General features: G+C 41.3%; 1 pseudogene; it reads right to left on the bottom strand.

Moving 5' to 3' along the window:
* Positions 1-1,601: 1,601 nt before the first annotated feature.
* Positions 1,602-20,452, bottom strand: LOC101004003 (annotated as a pseudogene).
* Between the last annotated feature and the right edge of the window lie 868 nt (positions 20,453-21,320).

Genomic DNA, 21,320 nt, shown 5'->3' with positions numbered 1-21,320 from the left:
GTTAGCTGGTTATTTTTCCCGTTAGTTGATGTAGTTTCTTCCTAGCTTCAATGGTCTTTACAATTTGGCATGTTTTTGCAGTGGCTGATACCTGTTGTTCCTTTCCATATTTAGTGCTTCCTTCAGGAGCTCTTGTAAGACAGGCCTGGTGGTGACAAATCTCTCAGCATTTGCTTGTCCGTAAAGGATTTTATTTCTCCTTCACTTATGAATCTTAGTTTGGCTGGATATGAAATTCTGGGTTGAAAATTCATCTCTTTAAGAATGTTGAATATTAGCCCCCACCCTCTTCTGGCTTGTAGAGTTGCTGCTGAGAGATCCACTGTAAGTCTGATGGGCTTCCTTTTGTGGGTAACCCGACCTTTCTCTCTGGCTGCCCTTAACATTTTTTCCTTCATTTCAATCTTGGTGAATCTGACGATCATGTGTCTTGGGGTTGCTGTTCTCGAGGAGTATCTTTGTAGTGTTCTCTGTATTTCCTGAATTTGAATGTTGGCCTGCCTTGCTAGGTTGGGGAAGTTCTCCTGGATATTATCCTGAAGAGTGTTTTCCAACTTGGTTCCATTCTCCTCGTCACTTTCAGGTACACCAATCAAACGTCTTTTCACTTAGTCCCATATTTCTTGGATGCTTTGTTTGTTCCTTTTTACTCTTTTTTCTCTAAACTCCTCTTCTCGCTTTATCTCATTAATTTGATCTTCAATCTCTGATACCGTTTCTTCCTCTTGATCAAATTGGGTATTGAAGCTTGTGCATGCATCATGTAGTTCTCGTGCCACAGTTTTCAGCTCCATCAGGTCATTTAAGGTCTTTCCTACACTCCTACACTGTTGATTCTAGGTAGCCATTCATCTAATCTTTTTTCAAGGTTTTTAGCTTCCTTACAATGGGTTCTAACATCCTCCTTTAGCTCAGAGGAGTTCGTTATTACTGACCTTCTGAAGTCTACTTCTGTCAGCTCATCGAAATCATTCTCCATCCAGCTTTGTTCTGTTGCTGGTGAGGAGCTGTGATCCTTTGGAGGAGAAAAGACCCTCTGGTTTTTAGAATATTCCACTTTTCTGCTCTGGTTTCTCCCCATCTTTGTGGTTTTATCTACCTTTGGTCTTTGATGTTGGTGACCTACAGATGGGGTTTTGATGTGTATGTGCTTTTTGTTGATGTTGATGCTATTCCTTTCTGTTTGTTAGTTTTCCTTCTTGCAGTCATGTCCTTCAGCTGCAGGTCTGTTGGAGTTTGCTGGAGGTCCACTACAGACCCTGTTTGCCTGGTTATCACCACCAGAGGCTGCAGAACAGCAAATATTGCTGCCTGATCCTTCCTCTGGAAGCTTCATCCCAGGGGGGCATCCGTCTGTATGAGGTGTGTCGGTCGGCCCCTACTGTGAGGTATCTCCCAGTTAGGCTACACGGGGCTCAGGGACCCACTTGAGGAGGCAGTCTCTCCATTCTCAGAGCTCAAATACTGTGCTGGGAGAACCACTGCTCTGTTCAGAGCTGTCAGACAGGGACGTTTAAGTCTGCAGAAGTTTCTGCTGGCTTTTGTTCAGTTATGCCCTGCCCCCAGAGGTGGAATCTGCAAAGGCAACAGACCTTGCTGAGCTGTGGTGGGATCTGCCCAGTTCGAGCTTCCCCAGCCACTTTGTTTACCTACTCAAGCCTCAGCAATGGTGCACACCCCCCTCCCCTGCCAGGTTGCTGCCTCGCAGGTCAATCTCAGACTACTGTGCTAGCAGTGAGCAAGGCTTTGTTGGTGTGTCCTCCTTGATGTTAGTGGGCTTGATCCAGTCAGGTGAAGGCCTGAAGAGAAAAAAAGACTGTCCTCTTCCAAGAAAAAGACAATCCTCCAACAGATACCTTTGGACTGGACCTACACCATCAGCCTTCGTGGGTCTCAAGCCTCTTGCCTCACACTCCAGCTTTTGGACTTGTTAGACTTAATAATAATCACACAAGCCAATCCTTTTAAGGGAGTTTCTCTGGAGAACCTTGACAAACACAAACATCTACTGAGAGTTCCTGTCCAAGTTTTGCTCACACCCTAGCAGGAGGCTTCTGGCTTACCAGTCCCGAGGGTGTGAGGTTGTTTGCTTCCAAACCTGAGCCACCAGCTGCCCACCAGCTCTGGCCCAGGGCAAGGCAGGGAACTTCCCTATCACTGAGCAGTGAGTAGCCACACTCTTTCCATTAGGTCTGACTTCACCATGGGGAAGGGGAGCCCCTTCCAAGGATGTTCCTTCTTTGAGTACTCTCAGTCCTGCGACATTATAGCTCTCTTTTATCCCTCTTAATAGCTAATACCATGATCAGTTAAAAGTTTTTTATATTAAAATTATCCCTGTCCAAGTTAATGGTATGGTTTCTGTCTCCTGACTGGATATTAGGACATAATATTTACTGTCATATTTCTACTACTTTAGGTTTAAAGTTTTTCATAATAAAGATTTAAACTGAATTTTGGATCATTCATTAAATATTTACATAGAACAGGACAAAGGATGATTTTCCTTTGTCTACTTATTGTAAAGAAGCGTCCAAGACTTACCACTATATCATGATAACAGGCGGCCACCAGCTTATGATGGTTTTAGGTTTTTTTTGACTTTATGATGGGTTTATCAGGATGTAAACCCATTTCAAGCTGAGGAGCTCCTTAGGACTTACGAATCATACCTCTTTCACACCACAGTAAAGTTGGAAAATTGTTAAGTCAAGCTGTCATTAAGTAGGAGACTGCGGTGTTGCTAATGTTAAAGGTATTTTTGACTTATGATGGGTTTGTTGGGAATTAACCACAATGCAAATCAAGGACCATCTGTATATTGTATGGTTTTTACTAATGCATTGAAAGAGATCTGTGTAAATTATCTATGACTTCAGAATATGCATATTACCTCCAACGGTGTTAACTCATGTTTTTTAAGAGAATAATGGTATTTTTACACTATGTGGATGTGCTACAGTAGAATTTTTCTAAGCTACAAAAGCGTATGAATAAAAAATCAACTTAAACTTTTTGGGAAATAATTTCTACTAAAGATTCATAATCAGCATATTCCTTTAATGACCAAACAAGTTCATCCAGTAGATAATCTCCTTGCATAAAAGTTTCAAGATCATGCAGTGACTTGCTTATTCTGTGATCTGAGACCTGGTTCTGTGGAAAATTATAGGTTCTTATTTTCTCTGATCTTCCTTTACTTCCAATCTGAATTTTTCTAGCACTGTGTTTTTTATTCATTTCTTCTTCTAGATACATGTTGTATAGTTTTACACGTAACTTTTTCATAGTCAGCTCTTCATTTTTCAGTTGAGATCTCTCTTGCTGACATTCAGAAACACCTGAATAGTGTTACAAGAATTAAAAAGTTTTAATAGAAAAATCTTCTTTACTTATTTTCAAGGAGTACTCCTTTTCCTTCTCATCCCTTTTCTTCTTCCTGTTGGAAGATGAACTAGCCGGACAGCACTGTCCATGGTATTTACATGCTGGCCCCCAAGCTCCACTGGCTTGCTTAGTGTAGACTCTCAAATCTTTCAGATTAATCACCCGATTAATCTCAGTAGGCGGGGGCAATACTGCTTACAGTCATGGTACTAGTATGGATGAGGCCTTGCTTTTCTGTCTTTGGCACTCTTTGTACTCTGCGCACACCTCCTTCAAATTTCATGTCCCTATAGGCTTCTGAATCCCCAATGCTGGCAGATGCATGTCTGAGGCCACCTATTTCACTTGGAAAATATTCCAGGGTTTCAAAATGCCATCCTTTAAATGCAGCATATGGCTGATACGTATCAAATATCTCTGAAGTAAACAACTTTGCCTCCTGACCTCCAACTCCTGCAGTTACTTCCAGGATCAAATCATTTTCATCTGTTTCTTCTGAAGCTTCAACTGGTTATTTCTTCTTATAACACAGAGTTATTTCATTCTCTGCAAGTTTCCTGAAATCTTCATCCTCATCATACAGCAAGTGCTCGGTCTCCTGCAGCTCCTGTTCCTTCTTGTTCAGCAGCTTGACCACCGCCAACAACTCATGCCTCCTGACCTTCAAACGGGCTTCAGACCCCGCCTGGCGCTTGAGAAAGGTCTACAAGGGCCCGCCCCAGGCGAACAGCCTCTCCAGCAGCAGGCTACCGCAGCTCAGGGGCCCGGGGGGCTGGGCCAACGGCCCCTGTGGGGCCAGAGCCACCAGGCAGTGCCCTCAGCAAGTTTTATATCACACTGTGCAGTTTGATCTACAAGCCAGTAGATGGTGCTTATAGGTAAGAGCTGGTGCAGCCAGTGTGGCTGGGTATATACTTGATCCTTGTTTACAGGCAGAAGCTCTGTTGCCCTAGAAAATGAACTGATTCGTGGAATGCATAGTGGTCTGAGCGCCCTGCTCAGCCCCTGGGGGGAGGTGGTGCTCATTGGGGGTACACCTACAGGTCCTGTGATGGCAGGCACAAGCACCTGTGCTGAGGGAGAATCCAGTGGGTGACTACCAAGCACCCAGAGATGTGCCTAGGTGTGGAGCTGGAAAACTTCCTCAGTCCCCTGTTCTCTGTATGGTGATGGGGGGCAGCCTGAACTCTAATCCAGGAGAGTGGATGTTCCAGATACCTGGAGATCCGCCTGGGTGTGTAGCGGAGAGGACTCCTCTGCACCAGGGTCTCTGCACAGAAACAGTGGGGCAGGTCAGGGTGCTTATCAAGTTGAGTGGGTGTTCCAAATGGCTGGAGATCTGCCTGAGTGTGGAGGAGAGAGGGCCCCCTGCACCAAGATCTCTGCACAAGAGGGGTGAGGAGACTCAGGCTGCTGATCTGGGCAAGCATGTGCTCTGAATGCCTGGAGATCTGCCTGGGCGTAGAGCAGTGAGGACCCCGTTGCACCATAGTCTATGTCCAGGAGGGATGGGGCAGCTTAGGCTGCTGGTCCAGGCCGAGTGTGCTCTGAATGCCTGGACTTCTGTCTGGGGTGGAGTGGAGAGGGCCCTGCTACACCACGATCTCAGAGGAGCAGTCTGGGCACCCAGCAATGGCACATGCAGGCGGGTCCAGGTTGCCAAGATGGCCCTGGCTGAAGCCTTGCTGCCCACATAAGACTGCAGCTGTAGCAGCTTTCCTCCTGCCCCAGACCTGTGATGGGGGAGAACACAATTCTAGCACCTACTGCTGAGGCACTTTCCACAGTTCTGACTGTGGAGGCTCCTACCCCACTCCAGAGCAGGTGCTCCAATCTCTTACCCAAGACTAAAATGCCTGTGCAGTCATGCTACTGGTCAGCAAAGGATGGGTGACTTAGCATGCACCTAGATTAAAAATGGCATCCTGATCTCAGTCCTGAGTCTGGGAATATGTCTGTGACTTTTCCCATTCACATTCCTTCACGGTGGCTTCAAACCTCTCCCCAAGTTAGTTCCACGGCTTGAGAGAAACAAAGTGCTCTCCCTCGGCCTGTCTTTCTCAGATCCCCATGGAAAGGTGACTTACAGAGCGGGGTTCTCTGCCTCTCTCACGTACTGAGGCTTCGCTCACTTTGATCAGCCGTACTCTGTCATGGGGGCTGTTGGCCGGTGTTCTCCTCCCCGGGATTTGGAATGTCCTTCGCAATTCTGGTGGATTCCCATTTTCCTTCTTGAATTGAGCTCACAGAGTTGATCCTTATGCACTGCCTTGCTGTTTCCAAGTGGCTGAGCACACACTAAAAGCCTTTAATCCACCACCTTGAGAAAAAGATTGTCTTTTCTTACAAGGACATAAGTCATATGTCCTTATATGTCCATTGTAAGTCATGGATTTAGGGCTCACTCTAATCCAGTATGACCTCTTTTTAGCTAAATACATCTGCAAGGGCTGTATTTCCAAATAAGGTCACATTCTGAGGATCTGGATGAATGTAAACTTCCAAGTAAACTTTCTTGACTTCAGGGGCCACGTGAGTAAATAAGTATGTGAATAGGGGTGTGTGTGTGTGTGTGTGTGTGTGTGTGTGTATATGTATGTGTTTGTGTATTGGGTGTGGGTGGGAAGTTGTTGGAAGACTGATACATGGGGGTATCCCACTACAGCCATTTAGAACACTATTCTGAATATATATATAAAAGCTGAGCTGCTGTAACTAGGCTTGCAGGCTACCAGTTTGGGATCCTTCCTGGGCCAGAGAAACACATTTGAATTTATTCCAAGTGAAATTAAGTCATGGAGACTCTGGCTGCTAGAGGTAGGGGGTAGATGGGGGGAGGGACTGGATTGGAAGGGAGCCTGTATGGAGGTAAGTACAACATCAAGGAAGTTTCTCTTATTGTCCAGGCATAGTATGGAATACTTTAAAAGACAGGAGCTTGGAAAGTAAGTGTATTTAATTCCAGTTTAAATAGATGCCAAGAACACCTTGGAGGTAATTTTAAAAAACTTTATTCGTATATCAGATCACATCTTTGTGGGTTATCTGTAAAATGACAGTGACTAGTAATATCTTCTAGTAAATTTCCAATATATGCCAGAAGGTGGCAGCATTGTCAAACAGCAGGATGCTTGGTGCTGCCTGCCACTCTCCTTTATATGCTTTGGGACCTACTGAATTCAAGGCCATCTCCTCTCTCTCAGCCCCGCCCTTCTTCATCCCCTCTTCCATGTCTTTCTCCTTGCTGGGTTAACATGGCGTGGGCTGGGAGAAGTGGGGCATCAACAGGGGGCCTAACACTGGTCTCCTTTTATATTAATATCCTCAGAATAGAACCTCCTTAAAACACTACGTTGATTGTATTAAATGTCTCCCTTAAAAATCTCTGGGGGGTAAGACCAGAATGACGAGGAACTTAGAACAATTTCCCATATTTCAGAAAAACCATGCCTTGGTAAAATGTCAGCTGCTTATGCTAGGATCATTATGGATTCTGTGATAAATCTGATTGTCTCATGCTGAGCAAAGACCTGGGTTGGGAGTTTCAAATATTTTTCCAGAAGCAGAGAAATATTATCTCTAAATAAATTCAGCCAGGCAATTAAACTCTTTCAAAGCATTGGAATCTTGATTAACACATAAGAAAGCAGGGGTGGTGAGAATCTCGGGCTTCATTATCTTGGTGGATACAAAGGTCGCCTTCATTTAAAAGACTGTTTTGATTAGGGTGGCAGGGCTAACCAAAAAAACCTGGGTTTGGAGTTGGGCTGATCCCTAACTCTGCAACCTCCAGTAAATAATTCAAAATCTTTGAGCTTCATTTTTCTCATTGCATTGGATTGCCATTGACATAAATTAAATAGTGTATATGAAGAACCTAGTATAGCGCTAGCACATAGTTGATGCTCAACAAGCTTTTCTTGAATGAATGGAACTAACAGCAAGAGCAATATTGAGTTTTAGAGGCCTGCTGTGTGCCTGATATTGTGGTCGTGGCAAGACTCAAAAGCAACAAATGGAAAGAAGAGAAGAAAATATGATTCTCTGATCTGGGACATTTAAATTACTATTTTTAATTTTTAGATCTTGGGCAATTGAACACATTTGAAACTGCCCCCTGGCTCTGGGGGCGGGGGGTGATAAGTAACTGAGATGCCAGGCCACATGCCACTTTTCTTACATACCTCACAGCATGCAGCAGAGTACACAATATCAACTCTGGAAACTGAGCCATTAGAAAGAAAGGAATGCACGAGTCTGTCTTTGATTTGAATACAGGTAGTCATCTCATTACCTGAGGTTCGAGGGAGGGCAAATCTTCCCTTTAATCTCTACTGGCTTTATTATCAGGGAACAAGACAGGGACTTGCTGCCATTATTCACCATCTCTTATTTGAGGACACTTATTTAGCCTGTGCTCAAACAGATAGTCTAATAAGATGCTTGATGGAGAGAGGGTGTGTGTGAACGTGAACGTGGAAAATGGTGGCCCCAAGGTCTTCCTCTTGAGCTTTCTCAGGCTAGCCGAGGACAGGAGCAACCACAACAGCTCAAGTTAGAAAGGGGCTGAAGGGTTAACTTGTTCAACTGGCCTTGCATTCTCAAATTCCTTTTATGATATTGCTTCAGGAACACTTCAAGAAAAACTCCAAGTAGAGCTTGAGATCTTGGTACCCTGTGCCACCTTGCAATGCCTTTTTCTTCTCAGGAGAAGCTGGGCGTCTCAAACTATGCCCTTTGTTAATTGTTCTTTCTTTGAATACTTCGAGGCCCTGCATTCCTTCTACATGTGGCTCCCTCCCACCCCAGTAACGGAGGAGGATTATGTGAATTCTAATAACATTTTTTTCCATAATTTCCAATAGTTCCTTTTTGGATAATTATGCTGTCTGATGCTTTTTTGCTAAAAGTATCATTTTATTGAAGAATTCTACTTCTGTTTCTGTGTGTGAACATATATAGATTTCTATAAAAAATCAGGAACCGGCTGGGTGCAGTGGCTCACGCCTGTAATCCCAGCACTTTGGGAGGCTGAGGTGGGCGGATCACGAGGTCATGAGATCAAGACCATCCTGACTAACACGGTGAAATCCCGTCTCTACTAAAAATACAAAAAATTACCCGGGCCTGGTGGCGGGCGCCTGTAGTCCCAGCTACTTGGGAAGCTGAGGCAGGAGAATGGCGTGAACCCGGGGGGCGGAGCTTGCAGTGAGCCGAGATCACGCCACTGCACTCCAGCCTGGGCAACAGAGCGAGAGTCCGTCTCAATAAAAAAAAAAAAATCAGAAACCAGTTTGTCATTAAGTGAGTTGTTACTCATTGTTTGTTGGATGCATACAAGGTACCAGGAATACAGGAGTGAATAAGACAGAAAACTCGCCCTCCAGGAGTTTGTATTTTAAGAAGCTGTCATCTCACACAAGGTGAAAGAAGATTGTATTATCTATTGCATAACGATTTGTTATTGTATTATTTATTGTGTTATCAACACAATCTATTGATAAATAAATAGATTGTATTATCTATTGCATAACAAATCACCCCCAAAACATAATGGCTTAAAATAATACACATTTAACTTGTATTTTCCTCTTTCTGCTGGTTAAGAATTTGGGAATGGCCTACCTGGCTGGTTCTGACTTAGGGTCTTACTGCAGTTGGATGTTGGCAAAGGCTGGAGTCAGCTGAAAGCTTAAGTGAGGCTGGAGAACCTGTTTTGAAGATGGCTGTCTCACATGGCTATAAGCAGGAGGCCTTAGTTCCTAACCATGTGGCCTCTCCATAGATGGCTTGAGTACCCTCACAACATGGAGGTTGGCTTTCTTCAGAGTGAGTGATTGCCTCAGGATACAGCAAGCCTACCTTTCCCCAGAGGCCATGATTGCCTCAGGATGCAAAAGCAAGCTTTTGTACCCACATATTCATTAATTAGTTAATTCAACAAGTAGTTATTGAACACCGACTATTTGCTAGAAGTTCCAGCATTGAAACATCCCTCATTCTTTCCTCACTGAGAGTTTGGAAAAAGTAAAAATAGTTTCAGCTTAGTTAAAAATTGGAAGGACTAGAGTAGTAGTATTTTCTAGAGTCATTCATAGAGAAATAAACCATCTAACCAAGGTAGGGGTACAATCCAACCAGTTGCAGATAAACAGTGCAATTGTATTTGATTCAAGTGTGCTCTGGATCTCTTTTTATTTTGGAAATCATTGTGCTTTTGGAATGGCTGCCTAGCAACCAGGGCTTTGCTCAGTTCACACCAGGAGTGTTTGAGCAGAGTTGCTCAATAGCATTAAAATTCACTGGGTTTCCCAAGCAGTAGAAAAACTGCTAGATGCAGCCGAGTGTGGTGGCTCATGCCTGTAATCCCAGCGTTTTGGGAGGCCCAGGCGGGCGGATCACGAGATCAGGAGTTCGAGACCAGCTTGACAGGATGGTGAAACCCTGTGTCTACTAAAAATACAGGGGGAAAAAAAAAATAGCCGGGCGTGGTGGTGCGTGCCTGTAATCCCAGCTACTCAGGACGCTGAGGCAGGACAATTACTTGAACCCAGGAAGCGGAGGTTGCAGTGAACCGAGATTGCGCCACTGCACTCCAGCTTGGGTGACAGAGAGAGACTCCATCTCAAAAAAAAAAAAAAAAAAAAAAAAAAGAAAAGAAGAAAACTGCTAGATGCTGAGCCTGTATGGCCACCTAGCAGTGCAGAGGATGAGTGTCAAGGTCAGAAGACCTTGGCGGGGGGGTGTAGAATTTTTCTAGGTTGAGAGGAAGGATGTACATGCACGATGGTAGTTTTACGCATGGTTAGCTAACAGCAGCATGATTCACATCTAAGAATAGATAACATTTGTTTGAAAATGTTCTTGGTGTTTGCTTTCAGCGATGCTTACACTGAAATGGGAATGACACAGAAAAATAGAATGTGATGAGTATATCCCTCTTGTTTGTGAACATTCTACAGTTTTGTGATTAGCAGCTTTCAATTTTAGAACTCTGGCACATAGATCATTCAAATCAACTTACTTCTCAAAATTTGCACTGGCCCCCAAACAAAAACATATGACTAGAATCCTTTTTAAAAATGGGTTTTGAAAAATGTTAAATCCATCTGTATGCAAGACTATGCTATATGTGGTCTTGGACCCTGGGTTAAGTGCTGTTGAAGTGAGAAAGATATTGTTTGGCATTTGCCATTCATTTAAAGGTACCATTTTCCAGGCACTCTGTTAGGCATTGGAATATAGACATCAATAAAATAGGCACATTTGCTGTCCTCATAGTGTTACATTCTAGTGGGGCTCATGACATATGAGAAAGAGAGAAAAACTCACATACCTCTCCTGGGGCAGTAGAAGGGCCAAAGTACTCCAGCAGGTGAAATAAGGATTTTGACAGCTACACAGGAAACTCAGAGCTGCCAAATTCTGCCTTTCTGGATGCTTTTCTGTGAATCCCATCCATGACAGGTGAATTCTTATGTAACAGACTTGTTTATAAGCTACACCAACCCAAGGTGTCCAACTGGGCTACCAGAAATAAAACTGTAACACCTTCACTCACCCACATTGATTATTCGTTAAAGCTTCACGTCTTTCAAAATCTCTCCCTCTCATTCAAGGAGAGCTCTGAAATTTTTTCACACATGCTTGGAAATTGCTATTCCCTAGAGCACTGTAGGGCTTCTAGTGAGGTGTCATTGAAGACTCACGAACAGTGGGAAGAAATAATCAAATGTATCTTTAAGATTAATTTGCAAACAGGGAATAGAGTGATGTAAAGTGGAATGAAATCGGAATTAATTTCGAATTAATCGAAATTAATTAAGAAGCATACTGGAAGGATATTTTATATGTTTTTTTTTTTTTTTTTGGCCAACTAGCTCTCCTTTCTCAGTTTAGTTCTTCAATTCTGCTTTGGGGGACCATCTTTTCCACTCTTAGTCATTGTGATTTGGGTGGGGCTAACCTAACCCCCACTCTGGGGGTGGGGTTAGTGAACTAGCTCTGGCCGAGGAGAAAACATACAGCACATTGTTCCAAAACCACAACAATTGTTCCGAAACCACAACAATCATTCCTAGAATGTTTGCTGGAACCATGAGTGAGGCCTCCTTTTACCAATGGGGTTGCCAGTTGGTAGGATGCAAACCCAAAGCTCTGTTTGCTATTACATAAGAAAAACTGACTGAGATTGCTGTCAAGTCAGACAGAGCTAGAGCAGTGATATGGAGAGTGATATTTGGTAATAATGAGGACCTGGATCCAGTCCTGTCTGAAGTCTAATTTTCAGTTACATTTTCCCACAAATTATTATCTTTATTAGAGGTGATTTGAGTTGGAATTTCTACCATTTCCACAAGAAGACCCTTGGCTAATACACTAGAATATTGAGCAGTATCAAGGCTTTAACACTAACAGTTGTAAAGTAATTAAAATTGGGGATGCCTTTGGGAAGGATTACAAAAAGATGTGGTAGATGAAGGAGAGAAGAGTAAGGCAGTAGGATTTGCCAGCTTTAGCCAGATGATTAAGAAGATGGTGCTGTCTGTTCTTAATAGAAACAAAGAAGTCAGGAAAATGATTTGGAGTAAGGCAAAGGGGTGGGAGTGAAATCTACTGTAGACATGTTGAGTTGCTACTGATAGCTGGCCATCTAACCTAGTAGTTGAAAATTTGGGACTGAGTCAATGCAGAGAGACCATTTCTACAGTGGGGGGCAATAATTAAAAATGATGTGCCAGTTAAATCATGAAGGGAGAACATGATGAATACGGAAGAAGAATGGGCCATTGGAAGACCCAGGTTTAGGATTCAAGAAGAAAATGTGAAACCAACAAAAATGGTTTCTTGTCCCAGTGCCTCTGCCTGTGGGACCTTGATCCCCTGGGATCCACTACTCTTATGTCAGTCACTTCTTTAAGAGAGTTCAGATAGAACTTCTTCTAGCCTATCTTCTCTGTCTGTCCATCTTGTGCACCTGAGGTTGGGCTTCCCAGTGTCTATTTCAGTTTCCCACTGCACTTATCCCATTTTATTTTCACTGTATCTCTGAGTCTGCTTCTGCAACAGACTTGGCTAGAATTTGAAACCAAATCTTCCTGATTCTAGAAGGCATGCTTTTCCCACTATGCTTTGCTGTGATGATTTTTAGCCTACCTACAGTAGGACAATTGAAAACACCAATGAGATGATGTATATGAAATTGCTTTGGAAACTATAAATTAACATGTAAGCATAAGCTGACATTACTAATGCAAATCTGTTACTGACTATATATTTGTGTGCGTTTAAGGTGACATTATTGCAAATGTAGATAGTATATGTACACATGTGCATTAACATGTAATATGTAATAAAGCATGTGTATATATACAGATAGAATAACATTAATATTTTATGTCTGTGGAATTATTCTTACATGTTATATTTATGTGGGTGTGAATATGTGTATATTTATTACAGTACTTAGGAGACAATCAAGTCATTGGCTTTTAAAATGTACTCTATTAAATGAGAATTCAGACAAAAAAAGAATTTTTCTGATATGTCCTGATACCAGTATTGTAAATACTCAAATTCATAATCTTGAATGTTGATAATAATAGTAATTATTTGCTACACGTGAATTTGTGGTCTTTAGCCTACAAAGGATGATCACAAGCACTATTCTATCTGTTCTCACCAAAACACTATGAGGGTATCTGATTTGTATATTGGGAAGTATTGGCTTTGATATTTGGCAGACTAGGGCTTCCACTCTGGATCCTGTCTACTTTCTAGCTTGGTTCTTTTGAGCACATTATAATAGTTACATGACTGAGTGTCTTTTCTGTTCGTATTCTTTTACATATTGTTTCTATTTTTTCATAGGGACTCCTAAAGGGTAGATATTGTTCCCATTTATGGATGAGAATACTTGTTATTGGAGTAGTTATGTGACTTGGATATTTATTTATTTATTTATATTTTTGAGATAGAGTCTCCCTCTGTCGCCCAGGCCGGACTGCAGTGGAGTGATCTCGGCTCACTGCAAGCTCCGCCTCCCGGGTTCACACCATTCTCCTGCCTCAGCCTCCCGAGTAGCTGGGACTACAGGCGCCAGTCACCACGCCCGGCTAATTTTTTGTATTTTTAGTAGAGACGGGGTTTCACTGTGTTAGCCAGGATGGTCTAGATCTCCTGACTTCATGATTTGCCCGCCTTGGCCTCCCAAAGTGCTGGGATTACAGGTGTGAGCCACCGCGCCTGGCTGATATTTATTTATTTATTTATTTATTTATTTAGAGATGGAGTCTTGCTCTGTTGCCCAGGGCGGAGTGAAGTGAAGTGATATTGGCTCACTGCAACCTCTGCCTCCTGATTTCAAGCGATTCTTGTGCCTCAGCCTCCTGAGTAGATGGGATTACAGATGCACACCACCACATCCAGCTAATCTTTGTATTTTTAGTAGAGACAAGGTTTCACCATGTTGGCCAGGCTTGTCTCAAATTCCTGGCCTCAAGTGGTCTGCCTGCCTCAGCCTCCCAAAGTTTTGGGATTACAGGCGTGAGCCACCGTGCCTGGCCACTTGAATCTTTTAAAAATGTATTGAGTTATTTTATGGACCAAAATATAATCTACCTTAGTAAGTATTCCATGTACTCTTGGAAAAAAATGTGTATTATGCTTATACAGAGTGGTGGATTCTATAAATGTTAATTTGGTCAAGTTAGTTGACAGTATTGATCAAGTCTTCAGTTTCCTTACCAATCTTCTGTCAATTTGTTTGATTAATTACTGAGTTAGTGATATTGAAATCTTAGACCATAATTGTCAATTTTTCACATCTCTTTTTGGTTTTATCAGCTTTTACTTCATGTATTTTGAAATTCTATTATTAGGTGTATAAACATTCAAAATTGTTGTTTTCTTGAATTTGTCTCTTATTATGAAATGAACATTATTATCTGTGGTAATATTATGTCTTCTGAAGTCTATTTTGTTTGAATTTAATATAGCCAAATGCATCTTTCTTTTTAAAGTTTTTTTTAAAAAATTATACTTTAAGCTCTGGGATACATATGCAGAACATGCAGGTTTGTTACATAGGTATACATGTGCCACGGTGGTTTTCTGCACCCATCAACCCGTCATCTACATTAGGTATTTCTACTAATGCTATCCCTCCCCTCGCCCCCCACCTCCCGACAGGCCCTGGTGTGTGATGTTCCCGTCCCTGTGTCCATGAGTTCTCATTGTTCAACTCCCATTTATGAGTGAGAACAAGTGGTGTTTTGTTTTCTGTTCCTGTGTTAGTTTGCTGAGAGTGATGGTTTCTAGCTTCATTCATATCCCTGCAAAGGACATGAACTTATCCTTTTTTATGGCTGCATATTATTCCATGGTATATAAGTGCCACATTTTCTTTATCCAGTCTATTGTTGATGGGCATTTGGGTTGGTTCCAAGTCTTTGCTATTGTGAATAGCGCTGCAATAAACATAGGTGTGCATGTGTCTTTATAGTAGAATGATTTAAATGATTTATAATCCTTTGGGCATATACCTAGTAATGGGATTGCTGGGTCAAATGGTATTTCTGGTTCTAGATCCTTGAGGAATCTCCACACTGTCTTCCACAATGGTTGAACTAATTTCACTCCCACCAACAGTGTAAAAGCATTACTATTTCTCCACATCCTGTCTGGCATCTGTTGTTTCCTCACTTTTTAATAATCACCATTCTACCTGGCATGAGATGGTAGTATCTAATTGTGGTTTTGATTTGTATTTCTCTAATGACCAGTGATGAGATGATGAGCTTTTTTTCATATGTTTGTTGGCCACATAAATGTCTTATTTTGAGAAGTGTCTGTTCATATCCTTTGCCCACTTTTTGATGTGGTTATTTGATTTTTTTTGGTAAATTTGTTTAAATTCCTTGTAGATTCTGTATATTAGCTCTTTGTCAGATGGATAGATTGCAAAATTTTTCTCCCATTTGGTAGGTTGCCTGTTTACTATACTGATAGTTTCTTTTGCTGTGCATAAATTCTTTAGTTTAATTAGATCCTATTTGTCAATTTTGGCTGCTTTTTGCCATTGCTTTTGGTGTTTTAGTCGTGAAGTCTTTGCCCATGCATATGTCCTGAATAGTACTGACTATGTTTTCTTCTAGGATTTTTATGGTTTTAGGTCTAACATTTAAGTCTTTAATCCATCTTGAGTGAATTTTTGTATAAGGTGTAAGGAAGGAGTCCAGTTTCAGTTTTCTGCATATGGCTAGCCAGTTTTCCCAACACCGTTTATTAAATAGGGAATTCTTTCCCTATTGCTTGTTTTTGTCAGGTGTGTCAATGATCAGATTGTTGCAGATGTGTGCTGTTATTTCTGAGGCCTCTCTTCTGTTCCACTGGTCTCTCTCTCTATATATTTTGGTACCAGTACTATACTGTTTGGGTTACTGTAGCCTTGTAGTATAGTTTGAAGTCAGGTAGCGTGATGCCTCCAGCTTTTTCTTTTTTCTTTTTTTCTTAGGATTGTCTTGTCTATATGGGCTCTTTTTTGGTTCCATAGGAAATTTAAAGTAGTTTTTTTCTAATTCTGTGAGGAAAGTCAATGGTAGCTTGATGGGGATAGCATTGAATCTCTAAATTACTTTGGGCAGTATGGCCATTTTCACAGTATTAATTCTTCCTATCATGAGCATGGAATGTTTTTCCATTTGTTTGTGTACTGTGTTATTTCCTTGAGCAGTGGTTTGTAGTTCTCCTGGAAGAGGTCCTTCATATCACCACTGATCCCACAGAAATACAAATGACCATCAGAAAATACTAGGAACACCTCTGCGCAAATAAACTAGAAAATCTAGAAGAAATGAATAAATTCCTGGACACATATACCCTCCCAAGACTAAACGAGGAAGAAGTCCGATCCCTGAATAGACCAATAACAAGTTCTGAAATTGAGGCAGTAATTAATAGCCTACCAACCAAAAAAAAAAAGCCCAGGACCAGAAGGATTCACAGCCAAATTCTACGAGATGTAAAAGATAAGCTGGTGCCATTCCTTCTGAAACTATTCCAAAGAATAGAAAAAGAGGGGTTCCTCCCTAACTCATTTTATGAGGCCTGCATTATTCTGATACCAAAACCTGTCAGAGACACAACAACAACAGAAAATTTCAGGCCAATATCCCTGATGAACATCAATGCAAAAATCCTTAATAAAATACTGGCAAACCACATTTAGCAGCACATCAAAGAGCTTATCCACCACGATCAAGTTGGCTTCATCCCTGGGATGCAAGGCTGGTTCAACATATGCAAATCAATAAATATAATCCATCGCATAAACAGAACCAATGACAAAAACCACATGATTATGTCAACAGATGCAGAAATGCCTTCAATAAAATTCAACACCTCTTTATGCTAAAAACTCAATAAATTTGGTATTGATGGAATGCATCTCAAAATAGTAAGAGCTGTTTATGACAAACCCACAGCCAATCTCAAACCGAATAGGCAAAAGCTGGAAGCATTCCCTTGAATACTGGCACAAGACAGGGATGCCCTCTCTCACCACTCCTATTCAGCATAGTGTTGGAAGTTCTGGCCAGGGCAATCAGGCAAGAGAAAGAAATAAAGGGTATTCGAATAGGAAGAGAGGAAGTCAAGTTGTCTCTGTTTGCAGATGACATGACTGTATATTTAGAAAACCCCATTATCTTGCCCAAAATCTCCTTAAGTTGATAAGCAACTTCAGCAAAGTGTCAGGATACAAAATCAATGTGCAAAAATCACAAGCATTCCTATACACCAATAACAAACAAACAGAGAGCCAAATCATGCATGAACTCCCATTCACAATTGCTACAAAGAGAATGAAATACCAAATGCATCTGTCTTTTGATTGGTATTAATACATTATATCTTTTCTTACCTTTTTGTTTTTAATCTGTCTCTTCATATTTAAAGTACATTTCTTGTAGAAAGCATATACTTGTGTCTTGCTTTTTCCCACATTCTGAAAATCTCTGCCTTTTAATTGGGATATTTAGACCACTTACATTTAATGGGATTCTTGATATGGCATGTTTAAGTCTATAATCTTGCCACTTTTTTAAAAAGTTGCCCATATGTTGTTTCCCTTTTCTTGCCTACTTTTGGAATGCATATATATTTTTTTAAATTCCTTTTTATCTTTTTTGTTGGCTTATTTGCTGTAACTCTGTATTGTTATTTTATAAGTTGCTTTAGGTTCAAGTAATATTATACTACTTCATGTACAGTATAAAAAACTTACAATAGCATAATCTATTTTTCTCCTTACAACCTTATGATATTTTTGACATATATTCTACTTGTACCTGTGCTATAAAATCTGTACTACATTGTTATTATTTTTGCTTAAACAGATTAGTTTGCCTAAAGACATTTAAATAATAAAAAATCTTATATGTTTACTCATGCAGTTGCCACTTCCAGGGCTATTAATTCAATTGTGTAGAGCCACATTTCCATCTGATATCTTATTCCTTCTGCCTAAATGATGATGTCTTTTTGTATTTCTTGTAATGCAGCTTTGCTGGTGAATACATTTGTTTAGTTTTCATATATCTGTAAAAGTTTTTTGTTTTGACTTTATTTTAGTTTGATTTTGAAACTCATTTAAGCTGGGCATAGAATTCTAGGTTGATAGTTTTTCTTTCAATACTTGTACTCAGGGTTTTGAGATTCTTATTCTGTGGGTTTACAGATTTCATCAAATTTGGACATTTTAGAGAAATATTTCCCCTAATTTTTTTTCTGTCTCCTATCACCTCCTTTAGGGACTCTAATTACCCTGTTTGATGCTGGATATTTTTGTGTTCCTATATTATAGAGTCTTGTTCTGGGACACAGTTAAGTTACTTGGAAACAGATTTTTTGAAGTATTGCTTTTATGTCTTTTTTATAGGCTGGGTCAGAACAGTGTTTAGTCTAGGACTGATTATTTTCCACTACTGAGTTAAGAAGACCCTCTGAGTATTCTATCTACTGCCCAGAAAATCATAAGGCTTTCACATCTAGTTTGGGGAAGAGACACTGTTTATGACTCTGTGTCATAATATTTATATTAATTTAGTGGTTTCTCTGAGAATTACAATATACATACCTAAATGTTCACATTCTATTTAGAGTTAATATTTTAACACTTCAGGTAAAGCATAGATGCCTTACCATCATCCAGGTCATTTTATCCTTATCCTTGGTGTTGTAATTGACATGTATATTATGTCTATTACATTGGAGACCTCCCAGACAATGTTAGAATTTTTGCTTTCAATAGTTGTACATATTTTTAAGAATTTAAGAGAAGAAAAATAATCTATTTATCGAGTTATTTACATTTATGCCACTCTTCTTTTAATTCTGAAGTTTTCTTCCTTTTGATATAATTCCTCTTCAGCCTGAAGAACTTCCTTTTTTTCAAGCAGATCTGCTGATGACAAATCCTCTCAGCCATCTTTCATCTGAGAATGTCTTTATTTCAGAAGATTTTGGTCATATAATTATAAAATCTGTGTGGTTATTTACTGAAGATTTTTTAATTTAAATTGACTTCTTATTTTGGAGGAAGAAATTTAGACAAAATGAAAATTGAAATCACTACCATAAATGGAAAATCAGTATCACTTGCTATAGATAGATGACAACAATAAGATACACCGTGAAAATAAAACATTATTAAAGTCTCTTTTGCCTCCCAGGCACTGGTCATGAAGGAAGCTCTCTTTGTAACAAGTTCCCTTTAAGAAACACTGGTTGGATGAATGGATGGATGGAGGAATGAATGAATTAATAAATAAAAACAGACTATTTCTGTCTTTTTATTCATTGAATAAATATTTACTAAGCCCGCATTCTGTGGTGGGCACTGAACTATCTCTGGAGCTGCAATAATCATGGGATAGACGAGGTTTAGGCTCTCCCAGTCCTGGCAACTCAGTGTGAAGGAGTGGATGCAACCTTTACCTGAGAGTGGGCTTTGATGGGTGAAAGCTCGGGTAAGCGGCACACTTGAAAAGATGTAAAATGGAAAGGTTGTGAGAAATGAAGCTCTGTTGCCAATTGCTTCAGGCTGTCACTCCCTGTCTGCAGCATCCTGGGTTTTTCTCCCCTGCAGCTTGACCTCAGCTGAGATGGGTAGTGTTTGCTGCTTCCTGTGATGTTTGGAATCATCCCTTAGTATTATAACTGTCTGCTCCAAACATCTTTACTTAGCATTTAGTGAGAGCCCGACCTTTTTCCACCCAAGGCCATTAGTTATATCAGTGGGCTCTGTGTGTGCTCTTAGTCAGAATAAATCCCCCCTGAGTCAGGGGCAATAGATCATGGGCTCCATCATTTATGGCCTATAAATTAAAGGGTGGTTGGGAAATCTGGCTTCTGTGCCTGGCCGCTCACTCCTTAGATACACAGTGTCACTCTTTTATTGGTGGATGTTGGGGGGAGGCTGTTTGGTCTCCTTCTGAACCCCCTGAAAGACAGTATTTACTGGCTATGGAAATACCTTCACCGCATGTTTATTTCTTTGAGACACTCTGCCTCAAGCTCATTGGATCCTTGTTCTTGTCTCTGTCCGGAGCTGTCTGGGCATTTAATGGCCTTGGGTGGTATGCTCTCCACATTTCCAAGGCTCCTCAGTGACAGCAGAATAGGCTTTTAAAAGTCTCACCACACCCAGAGTGTTTGGGGTTTCATAATGGCAAAGTGTGGCTGTCTTCTGCACTCTGGAGGTTGCATGCCTGAGACAGGGCGTTCCTCCCTTTCCACTGAGGCCACAAGGCTCCATTGATGACTGGGACTGTCCCCTCCTTGCTCCTTGAGAGCCTCAGCAGCACTCCTGGGGCTCCTGCCTCCCCATGGCCTGTCGCATCACCTTTGAAAACAGACGCATGGCTGTGAAGTTGTAGGTTTCAGGATGGCTTTGCTGTTGTAGGGAGATTGTTCTCAGAGACATCTCTGTCAGGTTCAGCTCTTGGAGTATTGTGCTGTCTCCATATTTGGAACGAAATGCTGTCGTGTAAAGCAGTTCTAGCATGTTTCTGTTTAGTCCATAGTGAGCTCATGAGGATCCAGGGAGGAGTGAGGAGCAAAACTGCGTGAGTCTGTTGCATTCAAGGGATTGCAGAGTTAAAGGAATAGCAAAGATCACTGGTCCCATCGTTTACCAGAGGCCAGCATCCTCACCCCAACATCCCTGACAGGTGCACATCCAGCTTTAGTCTGAATGTGCTGTACCCTGCCTGGATCCTAGCCTTGGTGAGCTCTTCACTGCCAGCTGGAACCTCTCAGCCTCATCTTTGTCTCCCCTCATGCCAAGCTCTGAGCCTCCCTGCTGTCCCAAGGCAGGAGAGTTTTAAGAAACTCTAGATGGGTCAAATGAAACTTAATTTCAGGTCCCACTTGGGTTGCCTGCCTAATATTTATCATCTGTCCAGTTATCTGGTAACTGGGATAAACTTTATCTTGATCCCAGCCACCTATCTCTCCCTTAGTCTCTGTGCCCAAGCCCTTGTTTTCATAACATATCTACGTCTCAGCCCTGGATTGCCTTCATGGGATCTTCCTCCCCAGGATTTGTAGCCTTGTCCTGGAGTTGCAGCCCAATGATTCGGGTCTTGCTGGCTGATGATGGAACTCCTAGATACAGACTTGTATAGAGTACCACTTACCCCTGTTTTCTTGCTGCTTTGTATTCCTGTGACTGCTGGTAACCCTGAACTAGAACCCATCATTAGGAAATAGGCCTAGCACCAGAACTGGCCTGCTGAGTTAGATGCTTTTCTGGGAATTGTAGCTTGGCCCATGCACGAAATGTTTAATTTCAAGTCTTAGACCATCCTGGACCATCCATCAGTCTGTATCATCTAACTGCAGCTAATCATGATATTCCTGTATGCCTATTG

The sequence above is a fragment of the Papio anubis genome, chromosome 8 (assembly GCF_008728515.1).
Source record: "Papio anubis isolate 15944 chromosome 8, Panubis1.0, whole genome shotgun sequence".
NCBI classification, from domain to species: domain Eukaryota; kingdom Metazoa; phylum Chordata; class Mammalia; order Primates; family Cercopithecidae; genus Papio; species Papio anubis.
Note: the sequence above shows the minus strand (reverse complement) of the source record. Positions and strands in the feature narration are given on the sequence as shown.